The sequence below is a fragment of the Pogoniulus pusillus genome, chromosome 11 (assembly GCF_015220805.1).
Source record: "Pogoniulus pusillus isolate bPogPus1 chromosome 11, bPogPus1.pri, whole genome shotgun sequence".
NCBI lineage: Eukaryota > Metazoa > Chordata > Aves > Piciformes > Lybiidae > Pogoniulus > Pogoniulus pusillus.
In genome coordinates this window covers 21074554-21091543 of record NC_087274.1, presented here as the reverse complement: position 1 = coordinate 21091543, position 16990 = coordinate 21074554, and the positions used below count along the sequence as shown (strand labels likewise).

The 16990-nt window shown below is 40.0% G+C and overlaps 1 protein-coding gene across 10 annotated transcripts in view; it reads right to left on the bottom strand.

Moving 5' to 3' along the window:
- Positions 1 to 16990, bottom strand: part of LDB2 (LIM domain binding 2) — a 378927-nt gene that overhangs the window by 11681 nt on the left and 350256 nt on the right. The window lies entirely within an intron of this gene.

Sequence of the window (16990 nt, the reverse complement as noted above, 5' to 3'; positions counted from 1 at the left end):
ATAGCTGGAAAGTATAATCTTGACTTTTTTTTCCACCCTTGTTATCACAGTATGCCTTGTACAGCTCAGTTTAATCTGCACTGGGATTGCAGGATCAAAACTGAACTGAGAAAACTTTTGCTCACTATGTCCTATATTAAGTATTAAAAAAAAAATCAGATAAACTTCAACTGTGGTCTTCCAGACTAGAGAGATTTCAGAAGAGCAGGAAATTTCCATGCTTGATTGCCAAAGCTGCAAGGATGAATTAATAAATAATAAAATGCCCATAGCAGGTTATCATTCCCATATGCAGAATGTACACACGGTGATCTTCTGACCTGCTGGTACTCCACAATGAAGGCTTTTCATAAATCAAGGTTTTAAACATTGTATTTTATCTTGCTGCTGCATGCGAAAATAACTCCAAGAATTTTGTTCTTTCCTTGTTATGAGGAGTACGTTCTCTTCCCATCACATGAATGACATGTCAAAGAAACAAGAGAAGCATTTCATTTTCCACAGCAGCTTGAATGCTGTTATGTTGAAGCTCTTCCTTAAATAGGCTTATATATTTTCTATCTCTTTACTTGGTAATTAAAATCACTGTTCACTGCTTTTTGCTGCTGTTAGCACAGCAGATATAACACAAAGATCACAGTAAAGCTGATTTCTCTTCCCTCCTGTTTATCACCATGGAATCATTTCCAGTCAGTTAAACCTTACACAATGCCACAGAAGACTGCAGAACTGCACACATGTAATTGAGGGCTTACTCTCATTTGCAGGATCCTTATTTTTTGGCCATCCTAGATGAGGGAAAAAATAATCCAGGTTGACCTCTAGGTTCCACCTGAAATTTGCAGAGCTGGCACACAGGAGGACAAGATTCCTTACTTGCTACCTAAGTACATGTGATAAGGAAGTAGCTGAAACAGAATAAGCATGGAGCCTGCATGCCGCTTGCGTCACTGTCCAAAGAACTGCATTTAGAAGCAACTGAAGGTTTGAGGGTTTGTTTACCAAGAGATGTAAGGCAACAAGTTGGTCAAGTTATTAGAAGTTAGAATGGCAAGTGCCACTGGGTCTTGTTTTGAGTTACTGATTCAAATTTAGCAAGACTTGTTGAAAGGGGATCTTGGATTTGCTTCAGCAGGTGATGTTTTCCTTCTGTACTTTTACAAAAATATAAGAAATGAGACAAATTCTCCTTGGGCTGCAGATCCCCCATTCTTCCCATGTACACCCCACTCTCCTTCATATAAACGGACATGTAAAATATACAGGGAAAATAGCTGCAACGTAGCTGTGGTGAAGATGAAGAGATTAATTCTGCATTCAAATCCTGTTGTGTTTTGGCACTACCTTTTGGTGAGCCTTTCAGTAACAGCAGTTACAACAGAGATAGCATAAAGCAGCAGGGAGAATGAAGCGCTTCAGTACGAGGAATTATTATTATACTGAGTCTGCAGTTCCCTCATTGACATTTTTCTTACACAGACTTTTTACATACATTTTTTTGTAGCTAAATATCTGCAAGGGAATATATGGAGAGCTGCTATCGGATCACGCACTTTGGGCTCAGTATTCTTCTGGTTCAATAGTCTAACAAAAATTAAGTGCAGCAGGTCCTAACATATGCAGGATCCAGTTTATGCTGTGACAGAGGTGTTGTATTTTGAGTTCTTATTCAATTAATTCTGAAACCTGCAGGCACTTGCTCAAGTTTTGTGCGTCTGTGTGTGAGAAAGACAGAGATTCACAATTATAATTGTCACTGCTGCTTTGGTTCTCAAAAGTCTGAGTTCCTGTCAGGACTGCCTAAATGGTCTCATTATGAGCAGGGACCAACTAGTATGAAGATAGCTGTGTTAATTCTCAACTAGTTGAGTGCTACTCTCACTCAGCTCTACTGCTGCCAGAACTAAAAGTATGTAAATACACGTGTAGGGTCTTCCAAGACTTCCCTAGGGACATTTTATTCATGACACATTTACTTCTCTGTATATATTTATTGTTGGCAACAAAGAGAATGTTTCTTCCTTATCATCTGGGAAAGATGTTTCCTATTGTGCAGTAACCATAATGCGCGCTGAGGGGAACTAAGCAGTTGCTGCTGCCTCTAGATATCTTGACTGCTAATCCTGACTATAATCTCCTTCACTTCACACACATTAAAATGGAATGTGAACCCCAAGTGTATCAATGCCTGACTGACTTCACATACATAAACTGACAAGTGCTGAGGCCTCGACACTCGGATGTGGGATGGTCTCATCTTCTGGATATTTGGAAGCTGTGTCCACATGAATTCTAGAGTTGGGAATTCACAACCATTTTCTCCCTCTAAAGTCTGCACATGGTAAGTTCAGCTTTGGATGTCTGAGTAATAGGAGGGCATTACACTATATAGTGACAAGTCCATATAAAACGCATCTAGAATTTTCAGTGATCTTTGAGGTCTGCTTGAAATCTAAAGTAATTCTAAACCAAAGCCCTGAAAGAGGAAAAGATCGGAGTCCACTTATATTAAGTTTGAGGAATCTGCCAGTGACAATCAGTAGCTTGGTACTGCAAAAAACAATCTGAGGACAAGATACATTTCAGAGCTAGGTTGGCCAAAATCACATGCTGACTTTACCTGCTAGTGAGCAGGGTAACTTCAGGCTGGTTTAACTGCATCATTTTGCAAAGTAACTTCTTAAAACAAAGCTAATGACATGTTTTACATACTTCTACATTCACTGGCATACTGAAGAAGCCTGAGGCTTACACTGCCTATTCCCTACAGATCACCTAATCTCATTCTGTGAAATTCCTTTTCAGAACATCTATTTTAACATTTTCTCAAGCACTGGATAATATTAAAATGTGTAAGTCTTTGCCGTAGTACTATAAGAATAATATTTGGAACACAAACAAAACTGATCTCTTCTACAAGCATTTTCTGCACAGCTCAGAATCAGTTACCCAGGAAAGCACCCTAAAGACTTAAAGACTGCAGTGCAGTGATTATTTGATCACAGAAAATCTCTACATTTCTAGGGACCCAGAACCATTAATGGCAATGCTTAACAATACACAGACATTCCCAATCTCCACATTTAGGCAACACAAAAGGTGGGACTCATTTGCTCACACATGATGCTTAGTGCCAGCTGAAACACCCTAAGTTATCCTGCATCTGACTGCTCTTGCTGTCCCAGAAGGATACAAGGCTCCATGGGGACATTTCATGCACTAGAAGGTGTCATTAGCACGTAGGCAATTGAATGAAACCCAAAGTTACATGAAAAAAATATTCTTTTAGCTTTTTAAACATATTTGGAAGAACATGTATCATACCAGCTAGGTACTTTCCCTCTCCAGTACTAAAATGTACTGAAAGAATCCCAGTAAGAATTAGTTTATCAGAATTAGTTTCCAGTCATGCTTTCTTATTTGAGCTAATCACAGTGATGTCTGACCATTAGTGCAGAACCACTGCTGTTTCACTGTTGGTATCTGTGAGCTGGATCTGGTGCTAGAAGTGAACACAGCTTTACAGTGAGAGAAGTCTTTGGTATGAGAAGTTTGTATCTGTGGGTGCTTGGCACACACTGGGACACATGCATACATTTTGGTGCTGTATAGAGCATCATTGACTTTGCTAGAGTTCCATATGGATCCTATGGACAATCCATCAATTACAAGGCTTGGATCCAACTTGAGAACATGGTAACGTTATACCTTAGAGGCTCAGGGAAGTGAAAGTAGGGAACATAATAAAGCACATTTATTTTGTGTTAGTGAAACACATCTGGAAGGATTTATTTTTTTAATGACTTTCTCTTTTTTCTAGAAGAGCAATCCCCAGCATTTATAGGTTTAAAAAAGCAGTGTGTTTTAAGAAGGGAGTTATGTGAGGAGATACTGGAAGCCCTGCAGACAGGAGTTCGAGGGCACTGAGAATATGGATCTACACATAATTTCCTGTAATACTTCAGTTATCAGCAGAGCCAGGTTCTCAGGTTCAGCTCTGAGATCACTGCAGTTACACCAAGAATGGGTTTCAGCCTCATGATTTTTGTTCTAGCCCTGGCGCTCTGTTCCGAGTACAGCCCTGCTTTCTGCTGGCAGTGAAGATGAGCAGAAAGACCAACGTGAAAGCTCTCTTTTAGCTTAGTGTTGCATACCATAAACTTATGTACCCTATTGCTGATTGACATAGCACTGTCAGATGCAGTGAAACCTCCTCTGGTTGACATTTTAACACTGCCCAGCAATGGAGGCTTGTGGCGCGGTTGTTGCAGTCGCTGCGGTCCTGCCGACTGTGAACTGCAGGTGGCAGAGCTAGCCCAGCTAACAGCTTTCCCCTGCTGACATCCTGGGAGCACAAAGAGCTGCAGCCTTTCAATCTCTCAATGCCTTTTACATTTCAAAGAGCTGGACTCAGTCTTGCGATACTTAAGTGCTGAGGCTGACTTAACCAGCAGCCGGTTTCTTTAAAGCAGGAAACACATCTGATCAGTAGAAGTGCTGGGTAGCCAATGAGTCCTAAAGTCAACCACAAGAATCAAGTTTTGAGAACTGTCATCTGCCCAGGGCTACCAGTTTGGTCTGCAGAAACAAAAAATTCACTAACCAAGATTTTAAAAAATGGAATTATCTAAAATTTCCATGTAGATGATACTTTAAATGTTAGTGAATAATATAACTACCTGATCTAGTGGGAGGTGTCTCTGTCTATGGGTGGGTGGTTGGAACTAGATCTTTAAGCTCCCTTCCAATCCAAACCATTCTATGATAACACCAGCTTTCCTGAATGAAAGGAAACCAGCAAGGAACCTGTCAGCAACGAGAGTGACTCCTGAAGTCTTACTGGAATTCAGTTTTAATTCTTTGATGCTTGAAATTTCTCCAGGTTTAATGCCTGCATTAATTGCTTGATGGCTATAGGAACTGTTGCATGGCCAGAGCTTACACTGATTTACAGCCCTTCCTAGGAGTGACAAAAAACATCTGAATGGGAGAATTAGTCACTGTCTAATGTTCAGGCAGGATGCTGACAGTGAAGGCATACCTGTAATGCACTGTGCCGCCTTGAAGGGCTTCAGTGCTTTCTTTTAGACCTCATTTTTTATCCTCCACAAAGATTTTGAATTATTAACTAACAAACCTGAACAGAATGACACTTTATTTCTGTGCTGAAATGCAGGCTTCCTTCCTCATGTCCTATATGTGCACTGGAGAGAATGGCCCCGGAATGGTGATGCCAGCGAAATTCTTCCCCCAATGCATGTCCTTTTGGTCCCACTGACTGCAGTGGGGCAGGACTGCTGAAAAGAACTGAAATGTCTCTGCACGCTCTTTTATGGACATTCACAGATATATATTTCCAGAGGTCCAAGATATGTTACTGATACATCTGTGATGAGGAAGGAGACACACCACGGGGATTTTTTCATCCCCTGTGAAACAGCTATGCCTGAAAGTCTGACTGCCAGTAGCAGTGTCAAAGCCCTGTACAAGCACCCTGCACTCCCAGCAGCATGGCATTGAAACAGCAATGCCTTGCTGCAGTCCTCAATACTGTTCATTTTTTGGTGTGAGAAACAGAGAAGGCTTAGAGCTGAGTTTAAGTTCCACTGCTCATGCCTGTTTTTCAGAATTAATGTAAGTATCACTGCTCTGCAGAACAGAGGGAGGAACGAAAATTCCCTAGGAACATATTGTTGCTTCTTTCACTGGACGGCTTGCAATTCACTGCTGAAAATAGCCTGTGTTTTTTAAGACTTACATATGAATACAGAACATTTTCATCTTAAAAATTGTCTTTGTTTTCTGTTAAGAACATGGCAATATAAATAAGAAATGTTTAGAGGTTTTTATGAACCAAAATAAACGAGGGATTTTACATACTCATTTTTCTGGAGGGGTTTGCTTTTGCTTTGTTCTAAGCTCTTGCTCAGTATGTCAAGTCAAACATGTCTCTTCCATCAGTGTCTTTCAGTGCCTGAGTTATATCCATGCTCCTTGCTTGCATGATAAACTTTAAGCCAAAATAAGTGGGTTTGAGATTCCCATCACTCAACATACTAGTACTTGCTTTCACTTTTGAAGAATTATTGGACATTCCTGTTGAAATGTGGAGGCCAATAAGAAGTGCTCACTGTATACCCAATGTAAGTATAAAGATGGAATAAATAAATGATTAGTTTTCAAATTTTGCAGAAATTAGTGTAGCAAGCAGTGAATTCAGTAACCATTTTGAGTTAAAAACATAGTTTCTTTAACTTGACTATTAAAAAGGCACAGGCTCCTTTATTTTAATGAAACCTTAGATATCTCTGGGATAGAATGGAAAGGCAACTCCAGTATCTTATGTTGCCCAGTACCACAGAGTAATCCTTGAGTTGCTGATGCTGTCTACTGTTCTCCATATTTCCAGTTCTTTCTGTGCCAAAGATTTTAAAATTGGCAGTGTATAAGCACACTGAAGCTCTCAGTTGTGCTGCATAGGTAGGGAACTATATGAGCTTTTAGTATCCAGAAGGAGGAGGGAAACTGCTTGGAAATCTGGTATCAGCACATTTACTGTATTTACTCCTAAGTTAAATACATTTGCTTCAAACAGCAAAGGTTTAAAAACTGTCACTGAGATTTCTTTCTTTAGGCTTTGACTTAAAATCTCATTGAGATGAATGTGATGGCACCTTTCAAAGAAATTGATTGAGATTAGTTCAGGGCTCAGCAAGATAGCTCTGCACCAGCTTGAACTTGGCTTGTATTTTAAGTATGTCTCCAAAACCATATGGAGTGGATATTTTGCGTTGGCTTTACAGAATGCAAAAACTTGTTCTGCAGCACAGTAGCATAGCAATGCAGATTCTGGGACAAATTCCATCACCTGAGATTTTCTGGTTCTGGGATATACTTAATAGCCACCACTCCACCCTGGAGTAGATAAGTGATTACTCACCATGCTGAGTCAAGAAATATTTATACTTGCAATCACCTAAGAAACTAGGAAGTTGAATTATCAGCTTAACACTTGCAACATTACTGATCATTAGCATCTACAGCTTATTATTTATACACTGCCAGAGATATACATGGATATTTTACAAACCACTGAGCTCCTTGTTCTGAAGAGATTCCTATCTCAATTAGGTAAGAGGGAAAATACTAAGCCAGGAGTAATTTGGCAACAGTAAAGTATGCACATAAAAACAACAATTTCATGTAGCTATCTACAAGTCCCATGAGGACTACTGATATATATTTAAATGTTTTTCAGGTGCTGTCACTTGAAAATACGTCTGCCTTGCTAAGCAGATTGCCTGCCACACACTAAGCAAAATGTCATTAATTTAATTGATAATTCAGTTATTTAGGAAACAAAAGAAGATCAATCCTACCACAAGGCTCCTGGAATTCACTATGTCATTCCTGCGTGTAGCCAACCCTGCAAGGTGCAGTGGGATAAAATGCAACTACTGAGGCTCCATGCTGGATTCACTAGTAAATACTCAGCACTCCGTAATGTTTATTCATCCTGTGCTCTGCCCTGAATGCCAGTATAGGGCTCTCCAGATTCTCACTAACACCCAGAGGTAGCAAATGATTTCTCAATAATGCAGTATTCAGCTGCTCAATTGCTCCCAAGCTACATAGCTCATCATGTTTTTACACTGCTCTGTATCTGCAGCCATTTCAATTCCCAACAACAGAGGGAATGGAAAGAAGCAGAATTCATTTCAGGTAAGGCTAAGCTTTAAAAAAAAGAGTGTATTTTCCAGGTAAATACTATGAGTGGGTAGGAAAAAAGAAACAGTTCTTAGCACAGCTGTCAGCAGTGCTGCAGCTAATTCTCATTAGTGTCCTGGACCCCAATTTAATTTATTTCTCTCCCTCCTTCCATCTTTAAAAAAAAAAATTTAAAAAAAAAAAATATATATATAACATATCAGCTAGCTACTGGCTCCCACCAGCGCACTCTCCTCCATGTATTTTGGAGCAGTGCAGGTGATTATGGAATCTTTGCTAGCTCTCATGGCCCGTGGCTGATTCCTCAGGTTCCTCACTCCCTACAGGGGACCCATAACAACAAAAGGGCTCCAAGTTCAACACTTCTGCAAACAGAAAAACATTCCTGTAAACATCCTTGTTCTTGCAGAGCTGCTGCTGAAATGCTATGCAGGCAGCTGAGGGAGAACGTCATTTCAGGACCCCTTAACATTCAGATTGTACCAAACAATGCATTTCTTATGCTGGACATGAGCAGTTTTAGTGACATCTTCAGTTATGTATAATAATTGTATGAAGCACCTTCAAGATGCCATGTAATGAATCCTGAATGGGACAGATGTGCTCTCCTCTCCCTGTCTGAGAGGAAGCATTCATGCTGGAACTGCATTTCTGGCGATGAGTTTGACATCTGCCTTACTTAGTTATCACTTTGGCAGTATACTCATGATTACATCATGTGCTGGAATGAATCCTGTTTCACAATACTCTTAAGCATTAAAAAAAATGATTTAGTCACTGTTGTAACTATTTGATAACCCTCTCCTCTCAGACTTTTGGAAAAAGTATCTTTTTACTTTCCTTGTGATTTTGTTTAATCTTTCTACTTAGATCTACAGTTTATGGGTCTGGAAAGGAGCTCTACTCTTTGTATTGTTGCTTCTTTCTTTGAAGTTTTAATACTTCTTTTTTTAAAATAGATTTATATTTTTTTGAATCCTTGCAAGAACTCTGCAACTGTATTCTTATTATCCAGCCATTAAAAGAATGTCCTTTCAGTAAATTATCATTTTCCTAGTTCACCCTTTGTGTGATGGGGAGATATTTTGAAAAACCCTTCCTTTGACAGCATCACACAAGTCATATGAGATTTAATACTGTTTACGCTAGCTGGGCTCATGCCTCTTCCTATCTCCCACACCAAAGTGAACAGTGGAGGTTGTCTGTCTCTCTCATCTTCCTCCTGATGGGCTTAGTTCGGAAGGCCATGAAAACCCAGAACCTGAATAATTCACCACCTAAGTCTTCCTTATGGAGCTCCCAGTGCAATCTGGCCTCAACCAAAGTATATAGATTGTTTGGTGTTTCTGTAGTGTGGTTGACCTGCTAGACCCTTCTCCTTGAGCAGAGATCCTAACTGCAGAAAGGAATCAATACATCAAATCACAAGCCTGTATGATAACAAAAAGTCTCACACAACCCATCAAACAGTGGGATTCTTCTCTCACAGCTATCTGTACATTCAATGACCAAGAGGCAAGATCTGCATCTTACACTTCTCAGATCAGAATTAAACTCTGAAATGATTTTAAGAGAGATCATAAAATCTTTATAATTTAATTTCACTTCAGTGTTAAATTATACTGCAAAGTGCAGCATGTTGGCTGCATGGTACGATCCCTTATAGTGCATTTGGTATTGCACTGAGTATCAATTTCAGAGAACTTGTCAGGACAACATTGAATTCTAATGTAAATTGTAACAGATTCATTGATTTCGGCCTATGCTAGATTTGGATGGAGTTCCACCATTATATGGGAGTTAATGCCGACCTATAGTAATTAGGAGAAGGAACTAAGCACTTTGCACCAAATATTTTTTACTTGAGCCTTTTCCCGTGTCCTTTTTTCATCCAATTATAGGTTATGAACATGTTATCTCAATGTGTTTTGGTGGCCTGGTGCAAAGCACAGGACCTTTGAAGATGTTCTTAATTTTGTTTGCTCTAAGTAGTTAAAGAAATGATACAGTTTACAATTTAGTCTTATTTCATTATTACTGCCTCTGCTTCAAACACATCACCCTTTTTTATTCCTTACACAGTTCTGAGTTAAGAACAAAACAAGTGTGGCTTTGGAGACTGTTGTGCACTTCAAATAAGGTTCATTTCTCTCTTATTCTTTGCCAAGAATTTATTTAATTTATTATTTAAGGATCAGAATTCCTTAATAATCCAGCACCACAGCCAGCCCAAACAGTATCTTTAGGAAACAGCATCGGAAAGGTCTATTTCCCTGTTTGCCATCTCCCATCGCTACTACATATGATGTTGTTGCATGACATTTCCTTCCTCTCTATTTCTCCAAAGGCAAAGAACCTACTATTCAGCAGTTCTGAGTCAAATCCTAACACCTGATATTTCTGATATGCAAACTGTTATCTTTTTCTATTTGTGCAACAATGAGACCTTATCGGTTTTGCTGCTTTTCATTTTGACTATGAAATGCATCCACTATCACTCTTCACCTGTGTCCCTGGCAGCTCCCTTAGGTTCAGATGGAATCTGGTATGTTGTTTGTCTTGTTCAGACTACTGCTGATCCAAAATAAATCACAGCATTATAATAAAGATCAAGAGTGTAAGAACAGCATTTGAATGCTGATAATTTTTAGTGTGCAGCTGTATTATAACTTGGAAATAAGTTTAGGAGTGTTTTCATGGTGAAATGGTCTGCCATAAAGATACTGAAAGCAGAACAATAGGAGAGGCTGTGCCTGGCCAAAATACAAGTATAAAAATGCAGTCGTGGGTTGAAGTTTTAGTTTAGTACATAATTCTTTGAAGACATTTCAAAAGGTGTGCCACAAATGAAGACACTCTTTATACTGAAAAACAAACCACCAATTGCACCTTTGATTTCACAAATTCACCTCTGTACCTAGCATTCTTTTCAGGTTTCCTTGTACATGAAATCAGCTCTCCTTCAAACAATAGATACTCAGGAAGATTCATCCATACTGAGGCAATACCACTACCAAGATTCATCCTTCAGTCTAATGTGTACACAGCAGCTCTAATCTTATTTACAACCATGCAAAAAGAAAGCTTTTCCAGAGTGTAAGCAGCTAGCTCTTCTGTGTCATGAATCTCTTCCCCCGTGATATAAAATCCTCTTGTTTCTATACTGCAGCTCAAGCACAAATGCAGTGTTTTTCACATAACCAGTTCTATTTTTAGCCTGAATTGTAGGAAGTCTGCAGCATTAATAAATGGAGGAGAAGTACAGAACTACACCGCATGGTAATGTGCCAATGCAAGAGCTGCTTGGCCTTTAGCCAGTGAGCTGTGGTTAGACATTGGAGCAATGAAAGTAAAAACACCACTTATAATGGAATGATTAATAAACTGACAAACTTCCATGCATTTATTTCATACTTCTTCAAATTCTATGCTTATTAATACCAACATATTTTCTATTTTATCAGTGATATCTCTTAGCCTGAAGCACAGACGTATATGTATTTTTTATGCGCAATTACGGTTTTCTTAATTCTTTGTTCACCTAGAAAGGAACAACAGAAGAAGCAGATGCAGAGTTTGACAGAGGAATAAAGGAACACGAAAGGAGCTTTTCTCTGTAAATTAATAAAGCAATTTCACTAGACATTAGACCTACTTTTCATTATTTTCTCTTCTAGTGACTCTGCAATTCCCTTGTTTGGTATCAAAATTATGAAAGCAAAAATCCTCCAGAGCCGTTACACAGAGGACAAAAGTTCACAGTTCTTACAGGGACACAGAGTCTTCTATAATCTCTCCACTTCTCACCCAATCCACAAAACTTGTCCCAGCACTGTTATGCTGTGGACAGATGGATGTTTATATAAAAGACCTTGTGCCTCAATAAAATTCCATTTTGGAGTTATATAAAACCAGCAATTACTGGGGAAAAAAAAACCAACAAACTGAACTTTTTAATTAAGCATATTTGAAGAAAGTAGGGATTAATGACTTTAAAGTAGAGAGTCTTTAATGCTTGCAGTCATAGATCAGCCACTAGTGAAGCTGCCTTACCTGCATCAGGCAATGATGTTTTTAAGTATTGATAATATGTATGTTAATAACGCTCAAACTCTTTTCACAACAGTATAATTAGTAACACAATGGCCTGGTTCAGCTGGTATAGAGTTAATTTTCTCCCTAGTAGCTGACGCAGGGCTATGCTCTAGTTTGAGTAGAGAATAATGTTGCTAACACACCGATGGTTTAGTTGCTGCTAAGTAGTGCTTATCCTAAGTTAAGGATTTTTCAGCTTCCAATGCTCAGCCAGCCATCAGGTGGTCAAGAAGCTAGGAGGGCACATGGCCAAGACAGCTGGCCTGAACTAGACAGAGGGGTATTCCACCCCATAGTATGTCATGCTCGGTATATAACCTGGGGGGGAGGTTGGCCAGGAGGGGCTCACTGATGCTCAGGGACTGGCTGGGCATCTGATCGTGCCTGATGAGCATTTGTATTGTACATCACTTGGGGTTTATTTCTCTCTCTTTTTGTTGTCTCCCTTTTCATTACTATTTATATTTTATTTTATCAATTTAATTATCAAATTGTTCTTCTTTTTTTGTTGTTTTGTTTCCCTCCCCTCTGATTCTTCTCCCATCCCACCAGGAAGAGTGAGTCAGTGGCTGCAAGGCGCTGAGTTGCCGGCTAGGGTTAAGCCATGGCACACAACTAAAATGTGTAATATCCCCATTATTAAAATAATGTTTTAGTAAAATCATTCCACAGCAATATCCTCAAAATAAATAAGGATACACTTCAGATCAGGCCAATGTATTGCAGATATGCTACCTTTCGAATCATTTGGGTCGTGCTGATGTAGTAGGGTACAAATGCAGTAACTGACCTTCTGATTCTTCTATGTTGTAGGTAGGAAGTCATTACTCCACACTTCAGTTAAATACAGGCTACACAACCTGGACAAAGTTATTTACCGTCTTAAAATTGTGCCTGCACAAATCAGAGTCTGGGTTATGCTCACTCTTACAAATGAAGCTCTAACTCCATACTTCAGATAGATCAAATACTATACGGTGAGTGCAGAAACCCATGCACAAAAGTCAAGAGAGAAAAAACCCAAACACCGACGTTAGGGTTGTTTTTCTGTTAAGAATTCTATTCAGGTACAGCAAAATCAATACTTAGACTGTACACAGTGTACTCAAGCTGTTCTGTCAGGATCTATACAGAAAAGAGAGACAGGATTTAAGGTGGGTGGATCTGACAGTTAGGTGGAGGTAAAACACACGGGCATGCACAGCCCCCGCCTCCCAGAGCCACTGCATCTTGCAGAGCAGAGCCGTGGGGACACGGAGCACGGCGGTGGCACTGCCTCCCAGCACCCGCTCACACAGGTGCTCAGTCTGTCAGTGCTGCGGAGGCAGCCCCTGGGGAGACACAGCTAACGCCTCCCCCTCCCCGAGAGGGAAGAAGTGCCATGACAGGTTTGCAGTGGACAGTCCAGCCTCTGCCCATCCACCCTGCACTGCAGCATAGCAGAGACAGAAAGGTGGAGAAGTACCAACCAAACTGACAGATTGGCCAATGTGCCTGAAATCTTCATAAATTAGTAGGGGATCATTCAACTGCCTTGTGACACATGATGCTGTAGCTCAGCTTGACCTCCCTTGATCTAATCTTCTGTGACATGAAATGACTAGGATCTGTGCTCTCTCTTACCCTAGGTATGTAGAGAAGTGAGCAAAAAAGCAAACAGGGAAAAACTATATTCTTAACCCTCTCTCTGCTCCCGTTTTGTCTTCCCCAGTCTTTTAAAAGCCTGTCCTGCAGTAGCTCCTGAAATGCACCACACTGTGGCTGCTGCCTGGTCTCAGAGTGTGTCTTGGTATGTCTGTGTTGAATTTCTGGGTTAGTTGTACAGGTGAAATGGAGAAAAGGAGAGAGCAATAACACACAATTGTTTCACAAAAAGAAACCTTTCAATGACTGTCAAATTACTTAATCCACACAGACTACTTAGATGAATAACTGAGCTGCCAGCTGAAAAGGAAATGTATTTTCTGGGAAGTCTTTCAAATGCATCTATTCATTTGAAGTTTTCAATAATGGCAATATTGAAAAAGGTCTTCTCTGCGTGTACGGGTGCTACCAACTGCACTGCAGCACTACTCTCAAAACTGTTAACTGTGTGACCAAGATTGTGCTTCAGCAGCACAGCAACACTGGTGCTAAAGCTCCTGGGCACAAGTGATTCAGGGAGCTATGCTTGCAGAATTCCATTTGACTGGTTCAATTTTTTTCAAGAACATTTGACAGATAACTTTTGTCTCAGCGTGCTTCATGCCATACAAGGAATCATCTGCCAGTTCCACTCCAGCATCAGATCAGGTATTGTCCAGCACAAAGAACAGTCTAAATTCCACAACAGATAATCTGCTAGTATAACAGAAATGTAATTTCACTCCTGTCTGATCCAGGTTAAGTTTATCTGTCTTGGTGACCTGGTGCACAAGGCTACATTACTAATGGGTATGGGTACACTTATGTTCCGTAATACAAGGGGAGAGGTCCATTCTTCAGGGCATGTGACAACATTTGTGTGCACACAGCTGAACTCTGCCTGTGGCCAGCGGAGGGTGGCCCCAACTGCATTTCCTACTGCAAGCCATACCTTGCCCAGCATGCTCAGAGAGCAGTAGTCAGATGCAATCTGGAACAGAGATGGCATGGAATAAACTATCTGAGAAAACTTGCACAACAGCTGACCTGGATGGATATTTATACACCAGCTCTCAACTCAGTACCATGGCTCTGTTTGGTTCACTAGTGAAAATGTAGCCAGAGAGACCTATGCCAACAACATCATCTACATAATGACAGCAACAGGCCTGGTGACTGGGATGTCCTATTACTTTTCCATGGTGAAGAGTAAGAGCACCAATTTGACAGACCTCTATTTCTGGGCTGGGATGCTCAGTTCTGTGATCACTTGCAGATAAGTCTGCCTATTCCTTACTGAAGCATACAGACAGCATCCAGCGCTCTTGGTGCTACTGGCGACAGCACATCTGTTATTGCCAGAGTGGCCACAATATCCCTGGAAACTCACAAGACATAGTGTCTGTCTCCAAGGACTGTGACCACAATGACAGTTGTGATTGGCTTTTTGTACTTTATTTGCCAAAAAATAAAAAAATCACATCTTACAGGATCAAGCCAGTGTGCATTTTACTTCTGGCACAAGGTTTGGGTAATTTTGCCTATGCTACCACATCAGTTTTCTTCAGGCAGCTCAGTGCTTTTAGAGAGCAAGGACAGATTTTGAACTTTTCTGCTAGTGTGATCACAGTAATGTATCCTCTATCTTCAAAACGACTTTTTAATGTGTTCCAGTCAGGACTGAAAATATCACACAAGTCACAGAACAATCATCAAATTCTCGTTATCGCCACTAGTGTCAGGAGAAGGCAGTTTTATGAGGAAGGACTTACTGAGACCTTAAGATTCCTGTGGTGGTTGGTTGTTTTTTTTCCCTGAGAAAATAGTCTCCTGGTAGGCCATGCAGCATCCAGAAAGACCTCCCAATGGTTCCCTGAACTACCCTATGTCCCATCTATAGAATAAGGAAACTAATAATTCCATAATTTGGAATGGCCACTGTGAGGATACTTTCTGCTCTCGCCAAACACCAATTACGTCTCAGTGAAACGGAAGGCACTGGGCTCAGTTTGGCAGTAATTCAGTAAAATATAATGGCCTATGATATACACAAAGTCTGACTGGATTCTCTGCTGATGCTCTATGCTGTTTCACACCATCTACCTATGAATCAACAATGCTTTTTTGAGTGTTTTTGAGGTGTTCTGAAGCTGTAAGAACTGAAGATTAAATTAAACTATCTAAAAAATTACTACTTTTTACTGTATTAGGAAACCTTTCTAAGTTTCACATCACATTCCAGAATATTGCCCTATTCAACATAAAAAGAAAGGACAGAGAAAACTACTTTCCTTTTTTTCCCCTCCAGCTAAAACAGAATTTTTCAAGTCTCTAAAGATGGGACAGAATTTGGGTGTCACTTCACACAGAAAGCCATTTTTCACCAAGTTACACTTCTCTGCAAATGCCTTTTGAGTTCCACAGCCATTATCTCTTGCAGCACAAATTAAATGAAATTATTATCAATTAAATAAGTAATAATTCAATTGCATTTCTTATACTAATTTATATAGCAAGAGAAAAACTGTAACTTACATTATTTAAGCAGTCCCAATGAAGAGAAATAAACACATACTTTTGGTGGTTGAAAAGGGTTGGTATATGCTAATATGCCATATGATACTTCAGAGAGATGCACCAGACTACTGGAATCTTTTTTTCCTTATACTGCTGTTCCTATGTTTGGCAATGCATAAATCGAGTCTCATCCTTTGACTAATGCACATTTCACAACAGTATCTGAACAACCAAGCTTCTGTGCTTCTGATCATATTTTACAGGAAAGCACCCCCAGTAGCGTTACTGAGACAAAGATCAGCTGAAAGGAGCCAAATGCCAATTACCTGCTCTGATCATCACAACACTTTCTTAGTGAACAGCTGCACTGTCTTAACCTGGCTGTACCCTGGTGACTGTGTTCAAGCCCAAACTTTGAATGTACTCCCAAAGAATCCAAACATCTAAGAAATCTGTGCTCTTTATTCCTTGCACAGTAATTTCCACACTTGTGTTTCCTATAGTTAAACAACATCTAAAAAAATCTGTGCTTCATATTCCCTGCATAGTAATTTCCACACTCGTGTTTCCTATAGTTAAACAGCAGTTCTTATCTGAGTCCCAACTAGACTCCAGAGAAGATAATATCAAGCTCCACAAACTTCCCCACTCCTAAAAATGGCAAAGAAAAAAAAAAAATCTCTGAGGCTATGAAATGACATCATTCTTCCTTCCCTCTCCTGGCTGCAGACTTGTAAGCACCCAGGTTTTTGTTTTCATGGCTTTCTGAAACAATTTTCTTTCTCCAAATGTATTTCAACACACAGTCCCATGTGTCTACTATCCTTTCCCTTTCTGATACTTGGTTCAGCAGATGGTGCAAATGAACTGGCATATACTGTATTTGCTTAATCCTGTGCTCCTCTGAATTGCTGTTTTGAGACTAATGCAGCTCCTTTATTATTGAGAATTGACTGCATTATGTCCTTGCCTACGTTGCTTGATTTATCTTGTTCTTCCCAAGTGGGTTCATTCTGAGATCTGATGA